General features: G+C 48.6%; 1 protein-coding gene across 1 annotated transcript in view; it reads right to left on the bottom strand.

The window, feature by feature from the left end:
- The window catches only part of LOC125292800 (ephrin type-B receptor 1-B), a 123,325-nt gene that overhangs the window by 69,310 nt on the left and 44,207 nt on the right, over positions 1-9,808 (bottom strand). The gene's annotated exons all lie outside the window — the stretch shown is intronic.

Raw genomic sequence — 9,808 nt, 5'->3', positions numbered from 1 at the left:
TTTCCTGCACTGTGTTGTGTTGAGCCCCAGCTGGCTCTGGCTTGCAATAATAGTCTATAATTACCATATAGAGTAGCTGTCTGAGCCTGCCTGTCAGTGCTCGCGTGCCAGCCCACTTTCTATAAGCGATGAAAGTGTTTTCATCAGCCGGCACGACCTAATAAAAACACTTGGCTGTTTATCCAAGTTCATCTCGAAGGCTTCCTCTCCCAGTTTCCTCCCTAGGCTCTGAAAAGCATTATTGTTTCTTTCTTCTTCGTTCCACTTGTTTTTTCTCTCTCTCTTTCCATGCTCCCTTTTTTTTTACTGTACTGCCGCTCTCTTGCTTTCCACTCCGCAGATAAAGAAACAACTTCCCCAGATAAGCCGGCCACTTCCGGTATAGGCAGCCCGCTCGCAACACACACACACACGCACGCACATGCTGCGCACACACACGCGCACACACACACACACACACACACACACACACACACACACACACACACACACACACACACACACACACACACACACACACACACACACACACACACACACACACAATTGGGTGCGTGTTCCAATGCAGAGCAGAGGAGGTGAGCTGCTTGGTTCAGTCGGGGCACAATTAATCATGCCAGAGCCCAGGGCAGTGTGGGTCAGTACGGACCAGCCCAAGTGAGGAGGGCAGGAGTGGGACGAGGGGGCAGAAGGAAAGGGGAGGGGTTGGAGAGGACCAGGGATGCTAACGGGAGAAGCAACCGGCAGGGAATCAACATCTATCTCTCCTCACACTGAGAGGACTGGAGAGGGGGATAGAGAGAGACAAAGAGAGGGAGAGAAGGAAGGAGGGTAAGGCTATTATGGCCACTTTTTGTTCCCATTTTTCTTTTTAGAATTTGATCTAGGAAGTCATTCAGACTAATAGCCTCCAGAATTCAGGGTGTTTTGAGGCAGACTGGTTAATTGGAGCCTGATGGTCAGAGCAATACAGTCCATCAATGTGTCTGGACACATTAGATCAGTGGTCCCCAAACTTTTTCTTCCGAGGGCCAGCTTACTATGCCTGGCTCCAAGAGAGGGCCAGAGACTCGGAGTAGTTTTATATCAGTAACCATAAATAGCTTAGTGCTGTGAACAACAGCAGTCTACCTTAGTTGAATATTCTATTAGCCTACATTTAATCATAGGCTATTGCAATTTAATACCATTGTTAGCTGTGTTTATATTGTCATCATGCCATATCAGTGTAAAATTAAATAATACTAATAAAAAAACGCTTGCATTCCCAAAAGTATTAGCAGGGAGTCCCAAAAGTATATTTTATAAAAAAATGTGTGAACTCTGAATTCTGTGTCTTTGCATACGCAGCTCAAGTTGTGAATATCCTACAAATAATTTAAAGTTCTCAAACTATGAGAATTTTATGAAGTGCTGAAGTGGTCTGAAATGACCACCATTCTAACTTTCAGTCACCTGATGAGAAACTTTGTGAACTCTTTGTATGAACATTTGAGCGAGTGAATAAAAAATAGAAATAATTATCCCAGAAAGTCCCAGAAATATGACTTGAATAGAAGTTAGTTAGTTATTAACAATTAATTGATAAACTTTTAAAATACTTTGAGCACTGATGCAGTCAGCATAGGCCTCTTACATTGTTTGATGGCAAACGCAAAACAGCGCCAAAACAACCACCGGTGGACAAAATGAGTATTACATGTGTACTGTTAAGACTCGCCATAGACAGAGACGTTCTAATGTGGAGACACAGCACTCAAAAAATACTCCATAGAAATGCATGGGGCTAGTTTGTTACGTCAATATGGCCGTTGTCTAGACATATCCCACCCCTTCCTTGGCAAAACGTCGACATGGGAATACGTTGAGCCAATCATGTGGTGTGATGTGAATACATTGAGCCAATCATATGGTGTGTTGTGAAGACATCGTGCCAATCATGTGTTGTGATCTCGCCGCTTGAGCAAGATTGGTGTCGTGAAGCCTTGTGCACGCGTATTTGTGCCGAAATGGATGCCCGACGAGTGCCCAAAAAGCGTTGTCAAATGGCCGCCGAGTGGAGGGACTTGCCTAAAAGGACTTTGCAATAGAGAATGAATGTGTAAGTATAAGTATATATACTTTTTTGATCCCGTGAGGGAAATTTGGTCTCTGCATTTATCCCAATCCGTGAATTAGTGAAACACACACAGCACACAGTGTACACACAGTGAGGTGAAGCACACACTAATCCCGGCGCAGTGAGCTGCCTGCAACAACAGCGGCTTCGGGGAGCAGTGAGGGGTTAGGTGCCTTGCTCAAGGGCACTTCAGCCGTGCCTACTGGTCGGGGTTCGAACCGGCAACCCTCCGGTTACAGGTCCGAAGTGCTAACCAGTAGGCCACGGCTGCCCCAAAGTATAAATGGGGGAAATTGCGGAGGTTTTAGTTTGACGATGTTGTACTCCCGTGCGGGCCGGATGCTATATACTATGGACATGTTTTGGGGGGCCACCCAAAATGAGGTGGCGGGCCGTATCCGGCCCGCGGGCCGTACTTTGGGGACCACTGCATTAGATGGAACACAGTGAGGTAGCAATACACCTCTTTCATTTAGTAACAAACACAAACAGTGCACCCATGCACATGCATGCTCAATGCTCACACACACACACACACACACACACACACACACACACACACACACACATATACTGTAAGTACACAAACGCATGCATGCGCAGACACACACACACAAACACACACACATTAAGACACCCATATACAAACACTTTGCTTTCTGCTTTTCTACAAGCTGTCACTAAAATTTTCTCTATATTAAGAGCTGACACAAGTCCAAAAAGAGTCAAAGTTGCGTCGGCATATCTGTATGAATGCATGTTGAACAGAGCTGGAAGAAAAACACATTAAAAAAGAGAAAGGCAGGGGGAGAAAAAGATAAGCCCTTTACCCTTTACCCACTCTCTCTCTCTCTCTCTCTCTCTCTCTCTCTCTCTCTCTCTCTCTCTCTCCTCTCTGAGCTCTCAAACATTAGAACACACACACACACACACACACACACACACACACACACACACACACACACACACACACTCTCTCTCAACACTCTCTCTCTCTCTCTCACACACACACACACTCACACACACACGCACACCACACACACACTCCACACACACACGCACACCACAGGGCACAAGGGTCCCTCTTCACCACAGCTCACTGCACCACCTGACAGTAATATTCTCCCTATGGACTCCATTCAAGCCTGACCACACAAGCTGATGGCACAGCATCCGATTAAACACAAACCTGAACAAATATATTAGCAGACATCTCTTCTCACAAAGTTCCCTCTGAACTGGCATTTTTCTGATGAAGAGACTTTGGGTTGTCTCATGTTAGACGGACAGTATCATTACCCTGCGTATAAATGTCTTTTTTTGGAAATGCAAATGCGTGTGAATTTCAATAAGCCAGCTATCTTATCTGTGGCAGGTGCTCTACTTGTTATAGCCCTGCACTCTGAATACTCAATTCAACTGACCTCGTTCTCGCACTGCCTCGCTGCACATGAAAATACATTACTGTTTGTTTGAAAGTAGTAATTATAGATAATTATTACTTTAGTGCACAGGTATGCTATACCGCACTATGTTTTGATGAGGGCCCTATGACGGCTCTGATGTCGAGGCTGATATATTGACCAATGTGCCAGCGAGGCTTATGGGAAGCATAACAAAGAAGTCTGGAGCTTAAACTTTTTATTTTTTTTTTAAGCCTTTTTGTAGTTTCTTTCTTTTTTTTAATTGAGTGGTTGATTGGGTAGCATTGGGATTCACAAAGAACTATGATGTGATCCCTGCTGTCCTTTGGCAGACACACACACACACACACACACACACACACACACTCACTCACTCACTCACTCAAAAGAAAACACACACACAAACACAAAAACACACACAGTCCAAAAAGGGAAAGCTCTCAGCTTGGCCTGTGGTTCTGCCACCCGCCTGTTTCCAAATGCAGACCCTTTGTGCGAAAGGGGGCTTGAGAAATCAGATGTGACTGCCACTTAACGGGTGATTTGCAGGCTATTACAGCTGCCCTTGGCTGTTTTAATTTGCCATGGGATTTAATTTGTCGAGTGCATTACTTACCGCCCCTCCATTGGCATCCATTTAGCAGCGCGAGTTGCCATTGATTTTGCTTACATGTTGCCAGTGTTAATTACACAAAGACATCATCATCTGCACCATAGTGCACTGCAGTCTGTAGACACAGCGCGCTATGTGTTCCCACTCACTCTGACTGTACATGTTAGGGGAAATCTGATGGAAGCAGCAGTGTATGTGTATGTGTGTGGGTGGATGGATGCCATGTTCCCAGTGGCATATGCATGAGGGTGTTCTTTCTTCAAGACAAATCTGATGGGTTTCACAGCCTGTCTTGTCACTAATGTGTGTGTGTGTGTGTGTGTGTGTGTGTGTGTGTGTGTGTGTGTGTGTGTGTGCATGCACATACACTGGGGCTTTCGCTGATTCTTCAGGCAATGTTTCTGAGCCAGTGCATCATGTCATTGTGGAGCCCCCACCCCAGACACACACATGTACACACATCCTTCCGGCAGCATCGGAGTGAGACAGAGACGCACGAATGAGACTGATCCTTTATGGCGCTGGCAGCCGCCTGATGAAGTACTGAGCAGCAGGTGGATTTAGTGCAGGCCGTAAAACAGCGGGCGGCAAAACCTCGACCGGCTGCTCACGAAACCCTGGCAGTGTGCCAACGGAGCCCGTCCCCGGCTTCCCCTCTGCACCCCTCTGATAAGAAGACCCCCAGCAAAATAAACATGGCATAACATTGTTTATGCTGTCGGTCCCCGCAGCTCGGTCCCATGGTGTTACTCACACGCCTTCATTCACTCTTGTTTGCTCCGCCAACACAAAACAGGCCACAGGGGAGAGGCACACAGTGGCTCTGATACGCATCACAAGAACAAGAGAAAGAGAGATAGAGAGAGGGAGATGGAGAGGGAGAGAGAGAGAGGGAGATAGAGAGAGTTTACTTAACAAGTATGAGGGATGGAGAGAGAAAGAGACAGTTAGAGAGAGAGAGAGGAACAGAGACAAGGAGAGACACAGAGGAGAGGACAGGGAGTTGAATATGAAAAACGAGAGATGGAGAGAGGGAGTGGTGTAGGGTAGCTCTGGGTAGCTCTGGTACCACTGAAGCTCAGTCATCTCCACTGTGGTGGTCTCACAGCAGAACAGAAGGAACCAAAACAAACTAGACCAATCTGTCAAAGATGCATTTGCCTGAAGTATCCTCTGTGCTGTCACCAGGCTTGTTTCTGTAGTGCACTCTCAACAAGCACAGTGACCCTGAGGAGGGCCTATCTGCCAAACAGATCCATCAGATTCATGTAACATAAAAACACACAAAGATTGAAATTAAAGCAGGACGAGTTAGAGGATGGTGAGGAGTGCTCTCTAGTGATAATGCTGCATTCCTAGGAAGCTGGATATATCCTAATTATAATCTCCTAATTTCATTCCGGAGGTCAAGAATTCAGGAATGCAGCATTAACACATATAAGAGACAAGAGATGAGAGACCATGCGGAATGTTAATGTAATTCAGCAATTACAGGCGAATGAAGTGTTCACGCAACACACAACAAAGGTAAAAGAATTTCAGCTTTTGGGGCAACAAGGGAATCGCTGGCAATGTGTATAGCACTTAAGGAGGTTGAGGAGCGAGGATGGTGCAGCGGCTTTCACAGTCACAGTCACAGGCTCTGGTCCGGCTTCACAGCAGAGGGTATGGGACTGTGTGTGTGGCCCGCTAACGGTACACGCCAGGAGCCAGGGAGGAGCTGAGAAAGGGGCAGGCAGTGTATATCAGTGTGTATGCTGTGTGTGTGTGTGTGTGTGTGTGTGTGTGTGTGTGTGTGTGTGTGTGTGTATGCTTTGTGGTGGGTGTGTTTCGGGGTGAGTTGATGCGTGTGTGTGTATGTGTGTGTATGTGTGTGTATGTGTGTGTGTGTGCGTATACGTCAGAGGGGAGTGCACAGAGCTTAAGCACAGGGCGCAATCACTCAGCCGCCAGGCGGTAGAGGCTTGGGGATTAGACCAGGCAAGGCAATTACACTGGCTTAGGGTTTGTTTACTACTGAATTACAGACAAAATTGTCCTCTTAGGCTGCTACTCGGAGGGGCAGACCCCCGACTAGGCACTCCCCACACACAGACAGCGAGGCAGAGTCCAGTCAGAACTGGCCAACGGAGCAGAGCACCGCAGAGCAAAGCACCGCAGTGCACACACACACACACACACACACACACACACACACACACACACACACACACACACACACACACACACACACACACACACACACACACACACACACACACACACACACACACACACACAACACACACACACACAGGACCACAAAGAATGCAGCTGCACAGCTGAGCAGGCAAGTCAGCCAGCAGCGAAGCAGAGCTGTGAGAGGTGGAGGTGTTGGGGCAGAACAGGGCGGTGTGTGGTGGTGTGGTGTTGGGGGCAGGACAGGGTGGTTTGTGGTGGTGTGGTGTGGTGTTGGGGCAGGACAGGGTGGTTTGTGGTGGTGTGGTGTTGGGGGCAGGACAGGGTGGTTTGTGGTGGTGTGGTGTTGGGGGCAGGACAGGGTGGTTTGTGGTGGTGTGGTGTTGGGGGCAGGACAGGGTGGTTTGTGGTGGTGTGGGTGTGGTGGTGGGAAAGTCAGGATAGGGTGGGGGTTGGTCCTGTCTGACAGTGTCATCAGGGGGCGTGCATGTCTTTATGGGAGCTATGAGAGACACAGGGGTGCAGAAAGCGAGTGGTCAAGGCTAAGTGCTGAACGCTCTGAGCCCCCTTCAGCCCTCTGTGGTGGTGCAGGCCAGTGTTCAGCAGCACTGAGGCCTCTGCCTGCTGCGTTGGCTGGGTGAGCTGCATTAACGAGTCCCGCTGCAAGCTACTGAACAGCCCTGTCAGCCTCCCTGCACTCGTCCTCTTAGCCTCTCCTCTCTCTCCTCTCCTCTCCTCTCCTCCTCTTAGGCTCTCCTCTCCTCTCCTCTCCTCTCCTCTCCTCTCCTCTCCTCTCCTCTCCTCTCCTCTTAGGCTCTCCTCTCCTCCTCTCCTCTCCTCTCCTCTCCTCTTGGGCTCTCCTCTCCTCTCCTCCTCTCCTCTCCTCTTAGGCTCTCCTCCTCTCCTCTCCTCTCCTCTCCTCTCCTCTCCTCTCCTCTCCACGCCTCGTCTCACACAAGTGGAGGGTTAGAGAGAGAGAGAGAGAGAGAGAGAGAGAGAGAGAGAGCGGCAAATATGAGGAAAGGGAAAAAAAGTAAATAAAGGTTTCAGAGAGATGGGGTGAGAGGAGAGCGAGAAAGAGGGAGAGACAAGTCAGAAAGAAAGAGGGAGTGTGTGTGCGAGATGGAAGGGAGGTGAAAGAGAAAGAGTGAAAACAGACAGGGGGAGTTTAGTGAGAGCAGAAGGGAAAGACTAAAATGAGGAATGAGGAAGCGTCGGTGTGTGTGGCCGTACGGGAGGATGCATCGCCGCATCTCCCCCAGCGGATTAATCATCAGCGCTCTCCGGTGCCTGACTCGCACCAATTAATGCCCTGCCTGTCAGTCTCCAGCGAGGAGGAGGGAGGGAGAGAGGGGGTTGGTTTGTGCTGTGCCTGCAGCTTGCTATCGAGTTGTGGACGCTCTGTTGGGGGTGAATGGGAATAATTTACGGAGTGGAGGATACAGGTCGCTATCGGTTGGGCTGGGCTGGGGCTGGGCTGGGCTGGGCTGGACTCAGCTCGGCTCAGATCTCTCCCAGTGGCCCCATCCGTTTCCCCCCAGTGCCGAGTCAGGGCGTTCGGCGTAGTGCTGGGACCCCTCGCTGGGAGTGGAGAGCAACCCCCGGGGGTAGCCATGGGGGTGTTAAGGGAGTGGGAAGCGAAAGATGGACGGGGTTTTCAAGGAGAGGGAGGAGGAGGAGGAGAAAGAGTGAGAGGCAGCAGCGGCGGCAGCAGCAGCCCAGGGACGGACGGAGCCGGAACGGATCGCTCCGGCGCCCCGCTGACACAAGCAGGAGCTCGGCAATCCATCACCCTGCTAATCAGGCACATTTCTGCACGAGCCTTTTTCCTCCCCTCCTGCTGCTTCTGCTGCTGCTGCTGCTGGTGCTGTCCAGGGCCTGTCTGAACAGGCCTAAGGCTGAGCCGGATCCGGTCTGGGCTGGGCTGGGCTGGGCTGGGCTGGGTGGTGTACTGTAGGGTATGGACTGGAGGACAGGGATCGAGGATGGGAGGGATGCAGACAATTTTAAACCAGTGGGGAAACGCAACGAAAGTAGAGAATACAAGAGACAGCAGGAGAACTCTATGGGTGTAGGCCTTGCTAATCCAATTAAGAGTTTAACGTTCCTGGATAAACAACGAAAAAATAAACACTCAAGCTGAGGAAATGAATAAATATGATCACACGGGCACGGATGAACAGTGTGGGCAGAGAACCCCACTACAGAGAAAAGCCTTCTGAAGAGATTAAACTTTCTGAGAAAGCAAAGCAATAACAACACAAAATACCACAAATTAAATACGAAGCCACTCAGATCAGAAAACAACATGAAAAGGGGCTTGATTTTCCAGGCCTTATAACAACACGACACGTTTTTTAATTTGTACCAGTAACAGTTGAGATGGTAAATAATATAAGAGCAACGATGCTTCCTTCAAACAGATTTTCAGAGTGAGGTGGGGAAGCAGGCTTAAAGTGCTGATCCTCAAACGTTTTTCTGTCCCGCACAATGAATTATTGATCAAATTATCATTAACCAACAAGCACCCAAGCAACAGCTGCTCTTTGATGGCGAGTGGCAGCCTGCGCGAGAGAGACAGGCGGAAAACATATGTGCCGTCGTGTGACGGCGTTTCAAATTCTCCCTTTCGTGGGTGAGCACACCCCGTGTTCCTCCTCCGATCCGCTTGGCTGAGACCGGCAAGTCGGCTAGAGCTCACAGGCTTCTTTCTTCCTCCTCGCACTCTTCCTCCTCCTCCTCCTCATCTTCTTCCTCCTACAAAACATTTATTAAATGCTCTCCAAATCCTAAAACTCTGCTGTTCTCACTCTCACCGGGTAAAACACATGAAGACTCCAGGGCAGAGGAGGGTAGAGGAGAGTTAACGTTCACTCCACAGCCTTTACAGAGAGAGTATTGGTGGACAGACAGGCGGTTGCAAAGTGAAGAGGACAGAGAGGAGAATAAGCTACAGTAGTGCACTTGATACTGGCTAGTCAGTGTGGCTGAAGAGTGCTAAGTGATCACCCACAAAAGACTCAACCATCAGAGGTTCTCATGTCATGGAGCTCCTGGTACTATTGAGGCCTGTTAGTTCCTTAAAAGCATGGCTTTTCCAAAGCCATTGTGACTAAAAGCATTGGAAATGGCATTACCACCTGTGACCTTGGAGTCACCTAAGCCACAAAACACTGCAAAATGAAAAAAAAAAAAACATTTTGAAGTGTTACATTGCATAAAGAGCTAAGTATTACTATTACTACTACTATTACAGTAGTAGTATAGCTAGTCATTAAAGTACAAGTCCCTTTGCTACTCTCAAGTAGGATCTACAATTAGGTGTTAACTAATATTACTACGCTAGGTCGAAGTACTCCCAAGTGCTATTGCGCCACACATTGTAGTTCTCCTGTTTATTCGCTTGAAAAATCGCCACATTTCATGTTGTTTGACCTTACACATTTTTATCAACTACTCGTGCAACTGTATTTA

This window comes from Alosa alosa, chromosome 1, assembly GCF_017589495.1.
Source record: "Alosa alosa isolate M-15738 ecotype Scorff River chromosome 1, AALO_Geno_1.1, whole genome shotgun sequence".
Classification (NCBI taxonomy): Eukaryota; Metazoa; Chordata; class Actinopteri; order Clupeiformes; family Clupeidae; genus Alosa; species Alosa alosa.
The sequence above is the reverse complement of the archived record's forward strand: the minus strand, read 5'-3'. Positions and strand labels throughout refer to the sequence as shown.